The sequence below is a fragment of the Centropristis striata genome, chromosome 17 (genome assembly GCF_030273125.1).
Source record: "Centropristis striata isolate RG_2023a ecotype Rhode Island chromosome 17, C.striata_1.0, whole genome shotgun sequence".
In the NCBI taxonomy this organism is placed as follows: Eukaryota; Metazoa; Chordata; class Actinopteri; order Perciformes; family Serranidae; genus Centropristis; species Centropristis striata.
In genome coordinates this window covers 9,123,305-9,141,656 of record NC_081533.1, presented here as the reverse complement: position 1 = coordinate 9,141,656, position 18,352 = coordinate 9,123,305, and the positions used below count along the sequence as shown (strand labels likewise).

Sequence of the window (18,352 nt, the reverse complement as noted above, 5' to 3'; positions counted from 1 at the left end):
CTGGATACATAACCAAAACAGGAATCCAACAAGGCGAGATACACAAGGTTAGGCAAACTTTTTTGGAGGACGAGACAAAAGGTGAAAGGTAAATTATTACTATCCATAGCAACTTCCTTTTTTCTACATAGACCTGCCATACCTGTGCATAGTTTACCTGCACAATGAGGGACTATTACAGGCATCTTGGAAGCACTCATGTAGCACCCGATATTGTCATAACGCCCAAAATTGTAATAAACTTGATTGGAAATGTAATGCAACCCAACAACCTGAAGCTTTTTTTTTCTTCCAAAATTGAGGTTATATTGATTTTGGCAGGTTCAAAAATGGAAAATTGTATTATTTGTTAAGTTATTACATAACTGGGTCTCATTACATTTTCGATCAGTGCAAATTTTATATATATATATATATTTTTTTTTTTTTGTGGGTTTGACTCTCATTGTGGAGAAATAAAAAGACTGAAGTGAGACGAATAGACTAAGAATTTTCTCTTATTTGACAAACAATTCTTGAATTGAATTTAATATTGTGGAAACAAAATGCAGTTAAACAGTTAAATCACAATATATTGTCTCACCATATCGAAAAATGCTTAAAATTGCAATAATAGCGTATTGTGACTCAAGTATCGGGATAAAATCGGATTGTGGGCCCTCTGCTGATTCACACCTCTAATAGATGTACAGTCATGGAAAAAAATGATTAGACCACCCTTGTTTTCTCCAATAACTTGTTCATTTTAATGCCTGGTACAACTAAAGGTACATTTGTTTGGACAAATATAATGATAACAACAAAAAAGGTAATCAGTTTAATTTAAGAGCTGATCTCCAGACATTTCCATGGTTTTCTTGAAAATGATTTTGGTTATTATCAAGAAAACCATGGAAAATGCCTAGATAGCAGCTCTCAAACTCTTTTGAGCTAGTTTTGTTGTTATCATTATAATTGTCATTAAAATAAACAAGAAATTGAAGAACAAAATGGTCTAATATTTTTTCCATGACTGTATATTAAGGCAATGATACACTGTAAATAAAGAAAAGTTGGGTGAACTAAAAATTTCAAGGCAACAAACCTCAACTCTGAATTCAGATTTTTGTCAACTCAACTGTAAATTATACTAATTTATAATTTTACATTGTAATAACTTTTAATCCTTACTTCTGCTAACTTCTGCAATGTGCTGAAGTGGCACGATTGTAACGCCGCTATGAAATGCGACCACAATTTTGAGTTAGCATTGATACGCTAATGGCTACTCTTGTAGCTGTAACAAGCAGCGCCGCTAGCATCAGTTAGCCGCTAGCATCAGTTAGCCGCTCGCTTTCGCTAATGACCGAATTTCACCGCTTTCCCGCATTTCACAACAAAGAAATAAGAGTTAGCAGAACTACTGTCCCTTGTTTTGAACCCCAACTTAAAGATATAAGTAACAACAACTCACAAACTTGTTTTTGAGCAGACAACTGGCTTCCTTTGTTGTGCTAACTTACATTATTGCCCTAAATGTCAATAATTTATATTTCCAAGTTTTACCAACTTAAATCACTGTTTTAGGCCAAAAAAATACAAGTTGGCTTTTTTGCAGTGTAGTGGGTGTGGTCTTCAGAGTATGATGCATGGTGCTCTGTGAAGCCAAACTGCTTGCATTGAGTTTGTAAACGCAGCATCTACACATTCCATGTGGTGTATATATGTATTGGCAATGTCAACCAATCATTTATTTAGTTGTTGCTGTTGGCTATAGTCACAGTGTGTCAGCTGATGCATACAGACTGCTTCCTCCTTCAGTAACCTTCAAACAGTGTGAGCGCTGAACTTAATTTACATGCATGACCACCTTATCATAATCCTGAAGTCTGACAGAGCTTTGCTGCTGACAGCGCTCCCTCAGCTCTGTGCCACAGATGACAAATTAAAATTGCAGATGCTACAGAGAGCAGCAACAGGTTCCCATCTCCTGCTCAGAATGTATGTTTGTTTTTCTGGAAAGTGATTTCATCTCCTCCGTGTGAATCAGGCACACACAGGGAGTGAAAGGAACCACAGTGTTCACTATAAGGTGAACATTATCTCATTAAATTGTTAGCCCTGTAGAAAGAGCTTTTACATTTGTCCTTATAGCACCAGTTAATCAGCTGTGTTAGAGCTCAAGCAATTAGATGGTTAACTGACTTGTGGGCCATCTCAAAGTGTATCAGCAGCTTTGTATCAGTTAAATTAACAGTTTAAAGTCATTTTAGGCAACAACAAAAAAGTCAAAAGACATCTGAATATCTTTGAGTTTAGATTTACATTTTAAACTATTTTCTGTCATTTTATACATCTATATCTCACCAACCAACAAGTTGTGGACACTCAATGGAATGTTATCTCAACATATTTCTATGTTTTTGCTTTTTCTCAGTAACTATGTGCATGACCTAACTCTATATTATCTAATTTTATCAAAAATGTATGTATATTTAGTATTCAATCCTATACAAACTTGTGTTCATTTTGCACTTAAGATTTTCTGAGTGATTCTAGTTACTTTTTGCCTGTTATTATCAATTTAGACAAATAGCTTTTAATGACATACTATTCCATTTAAAGACATTCATTAGCTTATTAACTAATCGCTCAGCCCTATGTTTAAAGAGAAAAAACAATATTTATGGCACTCAATTTTTTGTGGCTGCATAATTAACATAACAAAGACTGTGACTGAAGTATATATATACATACATACATACATATTATATACATACATATATACATACATATATTTACAGTATATATATGTATACTAAAAGTGACTTTGTTGTGTTGACATTAACATTACTATGTAGTAGCAGCCACACAAAAATACAGAGTGGTGCAAAATTGACAAAATAAATATATATCCATAAAAAAGATTTTCTAAGAAATTCTAGCTACTTTGTTTCTGTTATCATCAATTTAGATGACATGCTTTTATTGTGAAACTATACCTTTGAAAGACATTTATTATCTTATTAACTAACTGCCCAGCCCTGTGTTTGAAGACAAAAAAGCAGTATTTATGGAACTAAATTGTTGTGCCTGTGTAATTAACATAACAAGACTGTGACTGAAGTATATATATATATACACTAAAAGTGACTTTGTTGTGTTGACATTAACAATACATACAGTACACAGTATACAAAGCAGGGATTGATAAGAGTGTTTTGACACACATATAAACATACTATGTAGTACAATACTGAAATTACACATTTTTTAACTTTTTCTTTACTCCTGTGAATGAAATACTGAAATAAAATCAAAGGGAGGTGCAAAATCAACAAAAAAAACCCCAAATAACTATGCATACAAAAGGTTTTCTGAGAAATTCTGGTTACTTTGTTTCTGTTATTATCAATTTTGATGATGTGCTTATGTATCGCAATATTTCGATATATGATTTTATTGCGATTTTATTGATTGTGACTGATAAAAAGTAGTATAGTTTAAATGTACACTAAAAAAGACTTTGGTAACATAAACAATACTTCCATTACACAGTATACACAGCAGGTATAGATAAATAAACATACTATTTAGTACAGCTGCCACACAAAAATACAAAAATCAACATTATTAACTGGTGTTATTTTTTGTTTATTCCTATGTGAATTAAATAGAGAAATAAAATGAAAAGTATGCAGCTGGATGTTCTCATTTTACCAAAAACTTTAGTGCAAAATGGACAGAATAAATATATATGCATACAACAGAAATTCTTATTACTTTGTGTCTGTTATTATTAATTTAGACGACGTGGTTGTGTTCTTGATATTTCGAGAAATTATTTAATTGGGTTGTTTTTTTTTACTGTGACTGATAAAAAGTTGTATAGTTTAAATGTACACTAAAAGTGACTTCGGTAACATACACAATATTTCCAGTACACAGTATACAGAGCAGGGATAGCTAAATAAACATACTAGGTAGTACAGCAGCCACACAAAAATACCAAAATTAACATTATTAAGTGGTGTTGGAGCAAAATAAACGTCTCCATGTTAGCTGGCTGTCCTGACAGGTGAGTTGCGGCAGTAATTCCCCTCTGGAGTCCAGGAAGGCACCAGAGCAAGACTTCGTCATGACAATGCAACGTAAAAAGGAAGCAGCATGGAGCCCTGCTGTCACCTTTTTTTAGAAGTTTCCAAGTCCAATTTTGCGCATCAACCCTTTTTAAGCCAAGGTAAAAAAAAACAACACCTCGACCAAGTGTAAGTTTTTGCAGAGGTTTTTCAAATTTTGCAGTTTGCAATCAGCATTTTCAATGCAATATTTTGTCTTTAATGTCTTTTGTGTAATTTTTGTCAATTTGTGTGTGTTTTTTGTGTGTGTTTTATGCGGGTTTTTTTGGTCATTTTTATGTGTGTTGTTTTGTCATTTTTTTATGTGTTTTTTGTAAAAAAAAAAAAAAAGTATGTGTTTTCCGTGTGTTTTCGTGTGTTTTAAGTGGGGTTTTATGTGGGGTTTTTTGCTTTAAAAAAATGTGGGTTTTATGTGTATTTTTTAGATTTTGTGTGTTTTTAGTGTGTTTTTTTGTGTTGAAAATGTTGATCCAGTAAATCAAAATGAAAAATCTAATTATCAGGTCATATAGGTAAGGTTGTGCTGAAAACAATACCAACATGGCATGGTAAACACTTTTTAAGTCGTTTATACAGGCAGAATGAGGAAAAGGAGTCAAAAACCGACAAAATAGCCCCAAACTCCAAAGGGCCAGTTCGGAAAGAATGTTTGGAGTTTTTGTCCTAAAATAGACTAAATAAACATAATCTGAAGAAGAAGTATAATTTTTTTTTTTTTTCAGTTTTTTTTTTTTTTTTTTTTTAAGTTTTTGGGGTTTGTTGCCAGTAGGCAACATTGTGCCATAACGGTGCACAAGTGGAAAAAGAAAGTTTTTTAAATTAATTTTAACATCTGTTTAATAAACACGTGTAAAAGATTCAGTAGCTTCAACAGGGTACAATACATAACATTTTTTAAGATTTAAAAACATTATAAAAGGAACTTTTTTTAACCGGTTCCTTGTTTGAATGTTGCCTGTAGGCAACATTGTACCATTGAACCAACGACCCATTGAAATGACTGTCTCGAACAGTCTAAGTGTATGAAACTATCAAAAATTAAGGTTTACTCACCTATCAGTAGGAATATTTTTTTTCCAGATGGAAAAGGGCCACAAAATTATGTTTTGAGTGATTTCTTGTGGCGCGAAATGGCAAAGCTGTTTCCTTTGGAAAACTCCAAAATACGGATAACAAACTAAAGCATTGCTAGTGGTTCCCTATACTCTTCCCTCTTTTTTAAAGTGTCGCATCACTCAAAAACATGCATTGTAGAAATTTGACAGGCCAAAAATGGGTGTGTTGCCTGAGGGCAACACCGTAACACAGAGGGTTAACACAACCTGTCACGTTTTGTTTCGGTTTGTTTTTGGCTTACCTTACTTTTATTCACGGCAGGTGAAACTCACTGTTCATCTACAGCTGAGCAGATAACCGAGCTCGTCGTTTGTCTCTCTGCTGAAGCGTTGTTTGCTGCGGCGGGGACTCCGTCTAACACCAGCAGCACCACCAGCAGCAGCTCAAAACACAGACGGACGCCAAAAACCTCCACTCCCCTCTTTACTCCGCTACACTTTCCCGATCGGACAATTTCCGCATTTGATCACGTGGTTTGGTCGCGGCTCATCGTGTGTCGCTTACAACCCGGTTTTCATTAGTTTATTAAGTATAATAATAATAATAACAATAGCTGTTCACTAGAAACACCTGAGTCGACCCTCTCTCCTCAGTGTTTCGCGGAGAAGTAAAGATCAAAGCTGGTTGTAATGCAGCAGTTGGTCTCTCGCTTCATCTCCAGACACCTGGGCTTTATAGTGGCGATAGGGCGCCATCTAGTGGTGGTGTATCTGTATAGCACCAGGTATTTAACCCTATAAAGCCAAGTGTATCATATTAGATACAGTTATTTTTGAGACCTCTACATCATCAAAAACTTGATGTATACATGTGTTGAAGATAAACAAACTGAGCAACAAATTGCACACAAATACCAGATGTAGCAAAAATGATATGCAGGTTCCACGAATGGATCAGTCATTGCTGCATTAAAAAACGTCATATCAGCAGATGTATGATGTTGTGTTATATGGAAAAAATATGTATTTTGCATGTTTGAGGAAAAAGGAAAAGTCAAAGTCTTAATAGGTTAAAAATGTTAGGGTTTATGTGTTTTTGTTAGTTCGAGAAAATCAAACTGTGAGCAACAAATTGCACAAAAAGACCTGATGTATCAAATATGATACAAATTAGAATTCATATATGCAATTTATTTATTTCTTAAAATTCGTCAGCAGGTTAATAAGCACTCAGTTTTTACAAAAATTGAATTTTCTGGCAATTATTTCATGGTTCAGGCTTTATAGGGTTAAAAAAAAAAAGTGCTCTCCTACAGGTGCGTCTCAATAAAGTAGAATATCATATCGTCACCCTATTAAAATAATCGCCTAACTCATTTTTTCAAGTTTTGCAGGAAGCACAAAAACACCAAAAGTGTAACATATGACATTTATTGATCATTTTACTCAAAAAGGATGTAACAAAGGATGGCTATTGGCATAGTAATAACACCGTGTGTAAATTATGTAACTTAAGAGAAATAAATGACTCAGGCAACTTTTTGAACGTGCCTTTGTGACTTAAGCAAGATATGGTAACACTTTATTTTGAAGGTGTCTACATAAGAGTCACACAAGCCTGTCAGAAAGATGACATGACAAGTATCATGAGCATTAATGTTACTTCAAAGTGTCATTAATGTTCATGACACATCCCATGTCATGTTTATGACACACTTATGTAGACACCTTCAAAATAAAGTGTTACCAATATTAGTGTCAACAATAAAACACTGATAAACTAAACTGATAACTAAACAATCTCCCTCTAGCTCTTCTTTGCTGGGTTCTTATCTGATGCCTATGAATGTGGCAAATTGTCAAAGAAGTGATGATCTTAAAGGGGTAAAATCATGATCTGATCAACTGAGGATGTAGGAGATTTTACCATAGGTGGCCAGCATCATGAGGAGATGATTTAGGGGAAAAAAAATTTTTTGACAAAAAATGACTTAGCCGATTATTTTAACAGTGTGACGATAGAAAAGTTTATTTATGTCAGTAACTCAAGCGAAAAAGTGGAAATAACACATTATATAGATCCATTACACACAGAATGCAACATTTAATGTCTTAATTAATTAATTTTTTTCTTATTATAATGATTATGGCTTACATTTAATGAAGACCTAAAATTCAGTGCCTCAAAAATGTTTTTAATATTACAAAAGACCAACTTTTAAAAGGTATGTTTAATATGGAAATGTATAAGAACTCAATACTTGGTAGGGGCTATTTGACTTTAACTACTGGAAATGGACTTTTCCATGATATTCTAATGTATTGAGATGCACCTGTATTAATTAAAATACATTATTAAAAAATAAAATAAAATAAAATAAAATAGGGCAAAATCGGAAGAAACCCTCCAAAGAATTACATTTTCTGAAAAAGTTTTTGTTTTTATTTTTCATTTTCATGGCATTTTACTAGACAGTGTTGGATTTACAGGTTTTGTCATTATTTTTCTTAGAAACTATGTACATGACCTTACTGTAAATTTTCTCATTTTACCAAAAACGTATGTATGTATGTATGTATGTATGTATGTATGTATGTACAGTATGTATACTTATAAATTAATCTTACAAAAAACAAGGCTTACCCTGGTATTTTAATAAATAAATAATGAATAATAAATAAATAGAAACGTGACAGAAAATAAAGTATGTATACATTTATATTATTCTGATTGAGAGCAACTAAAGGGGTTAGGATAAAGTCAGAAGAAAAATTTAAATAAGTCAATTTCATGAAGAAATGTTCATATTCTTGTTAGCATTATTGTTAATTGGCATGACCAAACAAACAAACAAAAACATTTCTTAGCATTCTTTAATGTGGCACTAATTTTTAAATATAGCCTACTACTTTGTATATTAATGGGTATATTATTAGTAAATTACTAATACTATAACTAATTACTAATATGCACTGTATCATATAAAAAAACATATCATATGTTTTATGTAAAAAAAAACAAAAAAACAAAAAACAACAACAACTCCTAACTATTGGTCTTGTAATTTACACTAGTTTATGTATTTAGGGACATTCAACCACCTAAAGTAACAAAGTACGTTTACTCGAGCACAACGTGTTTCAAGTCTGAATGCATGAAATGTTGTAAGCTACTTAATGTAATGTTTATGTGACATTGACATGCTAGTGTGTAATAAGTGGCTCACATTATCTGGTCGTTACATCATTCATTTATAAATTACAGATGATATTTGACAGAATGTCACAGTTTAACTCTGTAATACAGGTGTGCACACACACCTTTATAACGAAAAATAAAACAATTGCAAAAGCAACACACATAAAGATGTTAATTTTATGTAACTGTGATAGAGAATATAGTAGCATAAAAAAAAGTTTACGACATTTGCGTAAGATTGTTTTTCTGCCCAGCAACAACACACCCCTCCTCCGCTCGTCGTTCTGAAGTTCCCGGATGGAGAAGAAAAAACGCGCTTCGGAGCAAAGCAAGTCGCATTTCTATCATTTTGATAACGTTTTGAAGCTTTGTTTAGCTAAATCGCCGAATATAAATGTATTTACGGCTCGTAAGGGGGATTTTGACAGCGTTTCAACTTACTCATTTGGTGCGCAACTGGAGGCCGAGCAGCGAGCAGCGATGCCACGAGGTTTAAGGTAACGTGAGCTAACTTGGAGCTCGTCTTCACGGTAAGAAAGTGACTTAACATCACATTTTAATGCATGCCAAGAATATAACTTTAACTTGCTCTTTGTAAAGAAAAGGTGTTTATTGGTTAAAAACTATTGATGTTAATGTCGCAGTAATTACTGCTTGACCTATAGTTGTCGAGTGAAGTAGGTGTTAAACACTTGAGCACATGGTAGCCGAGCTTAAAACTATTATTATGAACTTGGCCTTAATGGCTTTAGCATTAACCTCATGGAGTCTTGGGCTATTTTGTCCATTTTTGAATCATTTTCATGTCGTTTTGTGTCTTTTTTGGTCAATTGTGTCTATTTGTGTCTTTTTTATTTTTTTATTTATCTTTTTGTGTCTGTTGTGTCTTTTTTAGTTAATTTGTGGCTTTTTTGGTTATTTTGTTTTCTTTTTATGGTCATTTTGTGTATTTTTTCTTTCATTTTGTCTTTTTTAGTCTTTCTGATTTTTTTTGGTCATTTTGTGTCTTTTTTTGGTCTTTTGGTGTCTTTTTTTAGCCCAACATAAAATTTGATTTTGAATCTTTTTGTACTTTCAAAACACTATCATGCTCTGTAAAAACATTAAATGTTGCAAATGTGAACAAAGGTAGCAACACGTATAACATATATATGTTATACATATAACATATATAACATATAAGAGGGTTACATCCATTTCTATAATTTTATTCAAAATATATTTGAGCTTGTCTCCAGTTTTACTTGGTATATCATCATCAAACTGAAACTGGCCTCATGGAGTTTACAGCCAGAACTTTAGAGGTAAATTTACAGTAGGGCTCCACGCTGCTTTGTTTTCTAGTCTGGATGTGGTGAAGAAGTCGTGCTTTATCGCTTTTGGAGACTCCAGAGGGTTAATAGTTACTCTTATAATGTCAATTAGTGTGCCTATGAGTTTAATTGCGCTGTGTAAAGAAACTTAATGGGAAATATTGGAGCAAATGCGGGTAATATTAGTGTAGTAAAGTAGGAAAAACTAACAGAAGTTTAGGTCAGCACATGGTGTATGGTGCATACACTTTTACTAGGTAAGGTTACTGGTTTTCTCTTTCTTTCTCTACAGACAAACATAATTGTGAAATGTTATTTAAGATACTTTTTAACCTGACAAAACACAAAAGTGTTATTTTATGTGGCACTATTTTACATCTTTTAGGCTTGACCTGGTACTGGGAACAGGTGAAGCAACGGATTTCAACCCTCAAATTCATTCATTTAGCAGACAATTGCCAACCTTAATCGGGATATCTAAGCTGTTCTTCTGAGCCTTTTACTGGGTAATTAGACAGAGAACACAACTCACAAAAAATAATGTTTAGCTAATACTGATATTAAGCACAGAAAACTGCATGTCTTTATTTACTTTTTGCACATTTATAAACCCCACCCCCTGAAGTGACATCAGCAGCCCGGCTAGCTCAGTCGGTAGAGCATGAGACTCTTAATCTCAGGGTCGTGGGTTCGAGCCCCACGTTGGGCGCATAACTTTTCTATTTTCTTAAAAAAAATGTCACCCAGGACTGTTGATACACACACATTAGAACACATTAGATACAATAATTATTTTGTGCATTTAGTGGTAACCTGAAAAGTTTGTAGTCCGTTTGCAGCAGAAGGGTTAATTTGCAGCTTAAGCACAGGAAGTCAGGGTGAAGCAGCACCACCTGCTTTTTCTGTTATGTGTGTGCGTCTGTGCTTGTTTATCCCCCTTCCACCCCCAGATCAAATGTTCCCTATGCTGTTACTAAAGCAGATGACTTGAGTTCTCTGTGGCGCAATCGGTTAGCTGTTAACAGAAAGGTTGGTAGTTCAAGCCCACCCAGGGACGCCTTGAAAGACATGGTAAATTCTAGTACACAATCAGTGCTAAATCCTACTTCACACTGCAGTAGAGCTGGGTATTGTTAAGAACCATTCGATATTGATTTAAATGCTTCAATATCGATTCAATAATAAGTAGAAGCATGTGTAGTGGTTAAATTGTGTAGCTGTGAGGTAAGAACACATGGATGGGCTAATGGAAAGTGGCTCTACTTCAGAGCTGAATGCACATTCTTAAGCCATGCTTCCTAGACCTGTATTGTAGCCCGGCTAGCTCAGTCGGTAGAGCATGAGACTCTTAATCTCAGGGTCGTGGGTTCGAGCCCCACGTTGGGCGCACAACTTTTCTTTTTCTACAAAGAGAGTTCTTCAGCATACCAGGGTTTCCTGCAGACCTTATTTGGCCAGGCGCCCCGCTCGGCCTGAAATCTGTAGCGCCCGGGCTAGAATGTCCGGCATAAAAAAAAAAAAAATGCAACGCATGAATGATTTAATGTTTATTCTTTAGTGCTGCGCTGTCTGCCTGCATTGCATTCTGCGCCATATCTCTCTCTATCACACACGCCAATTGCGGCCCTCGTGACGATATTTTGTGGCCCCCACCTTGATATGAAAGTTTAATGTCAGTGCGGTCCTTTAGGCGCTCGCTATCCCGGTACTTTATGCCATCTACAAATGTCATGATGTTCATGTCATCATGAAAGACATAAATATTGAGCGCAAAATGAAAGGCAAATGCTACTGGACAGTTTATCTGCAGTGTTGTTTGTAAACTATATTTTGTATGCAGGCGTAGACAGTCTGGCTTTAATTTTCTTTTCGAAGAACTGCAGCTACTCCATAGAGTTTTTTTAATCCTCTTTAATTGGTTCACACGGGAACAAGTTAAAGGACTTTCTGTGGTGAAGTCTCAAAAATAAAACTCTGTGTGCGGGATCACGCATCACAACATGGGGACCGGTCTGGATCCATAAAAATGTACATTATACAGCAAATAATAATAATCAACCTACGCAAATAACTTGTACTCACACACAACGAACACTAAGTGATAACAGTTATGATGAGGCTCAGTTTGACTCTGCCGTAACCGACGAGGATGTGCGGCAGCAGCGGTGCACTTAACTGGTAACTTTTCCTCCGGAACTGTTCGTCGTTCATTCGGGTCTACTCGGGACTACTCGGGTCTTTCCAGTGACGTTCGACAACGTCCCGAAAAAGGGCAGAGCAGGGAAGTTCATGAGTACTCTCGGGAAGTTTGCACATTAAATAATTTATATATAAAACATTTAATCATTCCTTGTATGTTATATTAGTAATATTTATATTATAATGATAACAATAATAACACATAACATTAACATATATGTATTTATTATCATTATAAAAATCTGTCTCTTGTTGCCTTTCTGTATATCCGTTCTGTGAGAAGCTATCTTGCTAACCACATACCTTGCTTTACAGTACAGAGCTCTGGTGTGGCAGTTCTGATGTTTGATAGTTAATTAATAATAAAATTAATTATGAACAAGATAACATATTCTAGTAGTGGGTTTGTTTTGCTGATTAAACGTGAAGGGAACCAAGCTAAAGTAAAGAATCCGTGTCCTTGACATTGGATGGCATGTAGATGTTAGCAGATGCTGGTGTGAAAGAGTAGGGACAGGATAATCAAAAGATTGCGCCCAACGTGGGGCTCGAACCCACGACCCTGAGATTAAGAGTCTCATGCTCTACCGACTGAGCTAGCCGGGCTGTGAAGTGCCCTTCCCCCCACCACAACCACACGTGTCTCCCTCCGGCATGTCCCATCCCCCTTTGCCGAGCACACTGAAAAGAAGTGAAAGGTCCCAAATGCACTAACTTCGTCTCTGTGGCGCAATCGGTTAGCGCGTTCGGCTGTTAACCGAAAGGTTGGTGGTTCGAGCCCACCCAGGGACGAGAATGTTTTCTTTCTGTTGACTGTAGCTATAGAAACCTTAGTGCTATTACTTTCCTTATGTTAGGTGTTGTTTTCCAATGAAAACATACTAGTAACAGAAGAATGATCTGCTGCCATTTATTTTTAGGACATTTTATTTTTAGTAGTACAATGACCATTACCATAAATCCTCTTCCTTCTATTACTACTATTAGTACTTTTACTACCACTGTCATTTGACTTTATCTACCAGCACCATATCTACCTTCATTATTCATAGGGATGTAACGATACACTCAACTGACAATTTCTGATTAGGGGGTTAACAATACGATTTCCTCACGAGCTCAAACAGAATGAGCTTGATGACAAATAAGAACTGAAAAAGATCTTTAAAAAGTTTTCTCATCTCATCTCAACCAACTTAAATCGCCACACATTTGTATCGATTTTTAACTGTCTGCATTGTTAACTGCATCGTTACATCCCTAATTACTTAGACTTCATTGTTCTTCTCTGTCTCTCTCCCCCCTCTCAACCCTCCCCCTCTATCCTCCCTACCTCTTCCCTCACACACTCCATCTACTCTATTATGCTGATCTGCTATGTACAAATAACATCTATCGCACGTCTGTCCGTCCTGGGTGGGGGATCCCTCCTCAGTTGCCCCGCCTGTGGTTTGTTCACAGAGAATGTGTCGTACCTTTTACATTCTGTAAAGCCCTTTGAGGCTATATTGTGAAATTGGATTGAATTGAATGAGCTTAAACTGCACCTATGTTGTAAATGAAAACTCCAATACTGCCGTTTGACCGTATTTAAAAAGAATCACTTTATTTCTCCGAGGTAGGGTAAACTGTGCAAAACAAGGCATATGCCCTAAAATTGCAACTGAAATATATATATTTTTTGCCCCTGTTTTTTGGCCCTGTTGAAGAGCAGGGCCATTTTCTTCCCCTGAAAAAAGTCTGATTGCTGATTGGATAGACCGATAAGCGGGATGTGATGTAGTACTCGATGCCACAACAACACGCGCCATATTAAAAGCTGGCGATGTTGCGAGAGGATTCGTCTCCTCTAGTCAATAATCACCGCCGCCATGTGCACGAACACAGCGACAAGAAACACAGCAAGCTCTGCTCCTTCCATCTCGGTGTCTCTTTCCTTATTATTTACGTGTTAAATCCATCGCGTATGTGACGTCATGGTCCAAACCGTGGCTTAGCGATTACATGACGATCGAAAACCATACGTCATTTCCGGAGTCTCGTAAATCCCTCTGGGTCCTTTATTTGTAATGGAGACATGCCGAGTGAGCGGCCATTTCAGAGGGCGTGGCCTGAAGCTTTCCCAGCGGCCACTTTTTACCCTCATGGAAACCCGCCTTATAACTGACAGTGACACATGCCGTCGAACAAGTGATCTCAAAAGTTGATTACGCCCTCTGCTGTTGAAAAAGGGTATCCCCATTCATTTTTCATTTCAACCAACTTAACAACATTTGTATCAATTTTTAACTGTCTGCATTGTTAACTGCATCGTTACATCCCTAATTACTTAGACTTCATTGTTCTTCTCTGTCTCTCTCTTCCCCTCTCAACCCTCCCCCTCTATCCTCCCTACCTCTTCCCTCACACACTCCATCTACTCTATTATGCTGATCTGCTACGTACAAATAACATCTATCGCATGTCTGTCCGTCCTGGGTGGGGGATCCCTCCTCAGTTGCTCTGCCTGTGGTTTGTTCACAGAGGGTGTCGTACCTTGTACGTTCTGTAAAGCCCTTTGAGGCAAATTTGTGATTTGTGATTCTGGGCTATATTATGAAATTTAATTGAATTGAATAAGCTTAAACTGCACCTATGTTGTAAATGAAAACTCCAATACTGTGGTTTGAAATTGCTTTGTGAGTCAACTGTAATTGTTTAAGAGTTCATAGTCCATGTAGTTGTCAGTGCTGTAATTCTAAGACTCTACCAAGCTTTACTATGGAGAGATTTAAACTGCAGGACCTGTGGGTGACAAAGCTGTTGTATAAGCACTGTCAGCTTCACCCGCCTTGTTCTTCCTGCTTCTTCCCCTCCCCCATTCCCTCGATTGTTTATCCAAAGGAGGGAAAAAGAAAAAGCTATCGTCCCTGGGTGGGCTCGAACCACCAACCTTTCGGTTAACAGCCGAACGCGCTAACCGATTGCGCCACAGAGACTCGTGTCCCTGCCAAAAGGAGGTTTGGATTATGACCCTACACTCAGTTTGTTGAAGTGATTTGTTAAACACTTTTTAATTCAATCCCCAACAAAAGAGTATCGTTTGTTATACCTTTTTTGGTCTTCCAAGGGCTACAACTGAAAATGTTGTGTGTTTGCACTGACTTCTAGAGTGATGACCCCTTATGTGTCATCTTGAGTTGCTGTGTGATCATCAGTCTGTGCTCTCAATGAAGGTGATCATTAGAGCAACTGGGAAAACCTGATATTAATTATGTCAGGAAGCAGCTGGCAGCTCTCTCTCTGTGACTCTGCTCCAACTACAGCTTTGCTCCTATCCAGTTTAGTTATGTTGGCTTTGTTCTTTACAATGCTTTCATGCACCTTCACGCACATAACACACCACTGACAGCCACACACGATACTTTAATCAACCTTTTTAATGTTAACCTTTTACATTTGGCTTCATTTGTTTTAATTAGCTTCCTTGCTTTAATTTTGACATGGAATGTCCTTTTTTGTGGCTGATTGAGCCAGGTCATGACAAAAGGCACTCATCCATTTAGGGCACATTTATTTTGTGAAAAAGTTTGTGTTGTGACAGTGGCAGCTGGGTGCAGGGTGTGATTGCACAGCTTAATAGGTGATTGGGTCTAGGTGGGTTCTGGCTTTTTGGCCTTGTTGCCTTCTTGTAAGGGCTGTTTTTGGTCTTTTGATTTGCTCTAGTTCCTGGTTTTAGCAACATTTACCATGTTTTTCCTTGCAAGAAGTGCTGGTTTCTGAACTGGGATCAGATTGCCGTGTGCCTTTCAAAAGGTAAGTGTTTCTGGTTTGATATGCTATGGTACAGAGCATTCTCCGTTAGGTGGTAGGACACTTTCCTCTATGGATTGTGTCCGTTTGTTTTTTTTCTTTTAGTGCTGTGGGGAACGGTAGGACGTTAGTTGTCTTCGGACAGCTATCTCGGGGGCACATCCACGAAACGTGAGTCGCCTACTGCAGGTTGATTTACAAACTTGCTGGGTTTGTGCTTAATCTACCCGCCGCAGAACCACACGAAGACTAGGGTTGAGTTTTAGGTAGATTTAGCTTTGGCAGTTAGGGAGAAATTCTCTGAGACCATAAATGCATGTCTGGCAATGAACACATTATTTTCTGAATTGGTAACTTTTTATTAAGACTTGGCCCCTCCTGCACAGTCAAGATGCTGATCAGGATCTGACCAACCTGGTTTCCCAGAGAGTTGCCCCCCTCTGTCTAGCCAGCTTCTTAACACAGCCTCTACAGAGGGAAAGTATACAGTGCCCTTGGATTGGCTGTGTCCAGTCTGTACTGTTCTAAACTGCTAACACTTCTTGCCTGTATTGTGCTTCAATCAGTTTCGGGAGGACAAAATATCAGAAACACTTCTCAGGATAATGCAATAATATAACACAATTCAACAGCACCACACAGTCTCCAAATTACTATCAAATGTATTTTTTCATAAACCTATGAACCAGTGGAGTTGGCAACGGTTGGCTATGAGAAAGTAATTTTTTTTAACAAAAATGAACAAATTAATTGAACATGAAATTCAGAAATTAAAGTGTCCAGTTTCCAGGCCTCTGAAAGGGCCACTAACCCAGTGTCCATGCCTCTAGGTGGGGCTTAAACAATCAATTATTATTTTTTATCTCTTCCAACCACTGCTCCTTGTTAACAGCCTGCAATGGCCTTGTATTGGCTGTGCCCAGTCTGTGTTGTTGTAAATTGCCCACACTTCTTGCAAGTATTGTGCAGTACTTTGTGGGTCAGGTTTTGGGCTGTTTGATTAAATATTTTAATCTGAGTAGTATTTTGTGTATTTTGCTTTGAGTTCCCTTGAAGAATAATTTCTACTGTCTTGTGGTTGATCAAGTTGGTTTCTAAGGCTATTTCAGGCTTCTTTTAGTCCAGTGATCAGTCGTGTGACTAGTTAATACCAAAAATACAAAATATCACCATCGTTTTCCTTTCCAGATGATAAGGGATTGTGTTATTCTAGATCTGCTTTATGACTGATGAATTAACTATATATTGGCAAATCAGAAAAGGCCTAAGAATAAGGCAAGCCCAAGATTTTTCATATAAATCATAATGAATCCAACTTTTATTGTAAACAATCACAGTATCAGAACAATTAAAAACAGCACCACACAGTCTCTAGTACTAATAAAATAAAAAACCTACAAGGGAAATTAGAAATTACCACTACACAGTTGAAAACAGCACCACACTCTCAGTTCTCCACATTGAACTATTTTTGCAACCAGTGGAGTTGGCAACTATTGGCCATGAAGGGAGGCTCTGGAAGGGGGGTTAGAAGGGCACTAGCCCAGTATCCATGCTGGGGCACAAACAACTATTTATTTTTATTTTTCATCCCCTCCAACCACTGCTCCTTGGGAACAGCCTCTACAGAGGGGCAGTATATAACACCCTTGTACTGGCTGTGCCCAGTCTCTGCTGTCCTAAACTGCCCGCATTTCTTGCACGTATTGTGCAGTACTTTTCGGGTCAGCTTTCTGGCTGGAGCAGGAGCAGGAGAGGCAGAGGGGAGGAGGAATCCCAGGGCCTGTGGAGGAGCAGTAGGGACAGAAGAGAGGCGGATACCTAGGGACTGTGGAGTCAGCATCACCTGGGGGCCCAAGAATGGAGAAGGGAAGAGCTGCCGCTGGGTACGTGGCCTTACAGCTGGCGGTGTTGCAGCTGTGGTTGCCAACCTCCTCTTCACCTGCGCCTGACCCACGGTGCTGCTGGGCAGGTGATACAGGTGAGGTGGGCCAGGCTGGGGAGGCGCATATTCAGGTCTTAAATTAGCCGGGAGTAGAGGCTCAACAGCCACCGAGAGGCGGCTCGGTAAATTCAAACCCTGCATCAACACTGATTGCTCCTGGCTTTTGACCCTCTTATTATGCCACTGCACAAGGGTGGTGTGGCTCACGTCCACCAGCTGCAGGTTGGTCTGCTGCATCACTGTCCCATTGGACAGAATGCGCCGTCTAATTTTCCTGTAGTCCTCAAGAATGAGGTCCCATCTGGACACTGTGCCAGTCCCCCGCTTCTTGGGACTGCGGTGGATAGCACAGAGTCGGACAAACAGAGTCTCTATCAGACGGCAGCAATCTGGCCACTGGGCCAGTGGGGCAGTGGTGGTGAGCGTATGCCTCCTGACACTCTCCACCCCTGGTGTGAACTCCTCCCTCTTCTTTGATACTTTGAACCTCAGCAGCAGCCATGGTTGGTGGAGCAGCCATGGTGAAGGCAGCAGCCATGGTGGAGGCAGCAGACATGGAGGGAAGTTCAGAGGAGGGACATGGCTGAGAGATGGCAGAGAAACTTGGGTCATCCAGGAGACTTGACATCATAAGTTCAAGTGTTTGATCCTCATCAAATCCCTCATCTTCTTATTCTTCTTCTTCCTCGTTCCCCTCCACATCCTCCAGCATGTCCTCATTCTCCTCTGAG

At 37.9% G+C, this 18,352-nt stretch overlaps 1 protein-coding gene and 5 non-coding genes across 7 annotated transcripts in view; 3 read left to right on the top strand and 3 right to left on the bottom strand.

Annotated features, from left to right (window-relative positions):
* The window catches only part of LOC131989586 (adipose secreted signaling protein), a 57,014-nt gene extending 51,165 nt beyond the window's left edge, over window positions 1-5,849 (bottom strand). Inside the window, exon 1 of one of the 2 annotated variants that reach the window (XM_059354856.1) lies at window positions 5,481-5,849. The gene's annotated coding sequence lies outside the window, so the exon portion shown is untranslated. Of the gene's footprint in view, window positions 1-5,475 lie in introns of both variants that reach the window. The other variant, XM_059354855.1, reaches the window with a different exon arrangement.
* A 4,472-nt stretch (window positions 5,850-10,321) lies between these two features.
* On the top strand, window positions 10,322-10,394 carry trnak-cuu (transfer RNA lysine (anticodon CUU)). Its single transcript has one exon. It is a non-coding gene; the product is annotated as a tRNA-Lys (tRNA).
* Window positions 10,395-10,999: 605 nt separating this feature from the next.
* On the top strand, window positions 11,000-11,072 carry trnak-cuu (transfer RNA lysine (anticodon CUU)). Its single transcript has one exon. It is a non-coding gene; the product is annotated as a tRNA-Lys (tRNA).
* A 1,345-nt stretch (window positions 11,073-12,417) lies between these two features.
* Window positions 12,418-12,490, bottom strand: trnak-cuu (transfer RNA lysine (anticodon CUU)). The gene has a single exon. It is a non-coding gene; the product is annotated as a tRNA-Lys (tRNA).
* Window positions 12,491-12,602: 112 nt separating this feature from the next.
* On the top strand, window positions 12,603-12,676 carry trnan-guu (transfer RNA asparagine (anticodon GUU)). Its single transcript has one exon. It is a non-coding gene; the product is annotated as a tRNA-Asn (tRNA).
* Window positions 12,677-14,788: 2,112 nt separating this feature from the next.
* Window positions 14,789-14,862, bottom strand: trnan-guu (transfer RNA asparagine (anticodon GUU)). The gene has a single exon. It is a non-coding gene; the product is annotated as a tRNA-Asn (tRNA).
* Window positions 14,863-18,352: the final 3,490 nt, after the last annotated feature.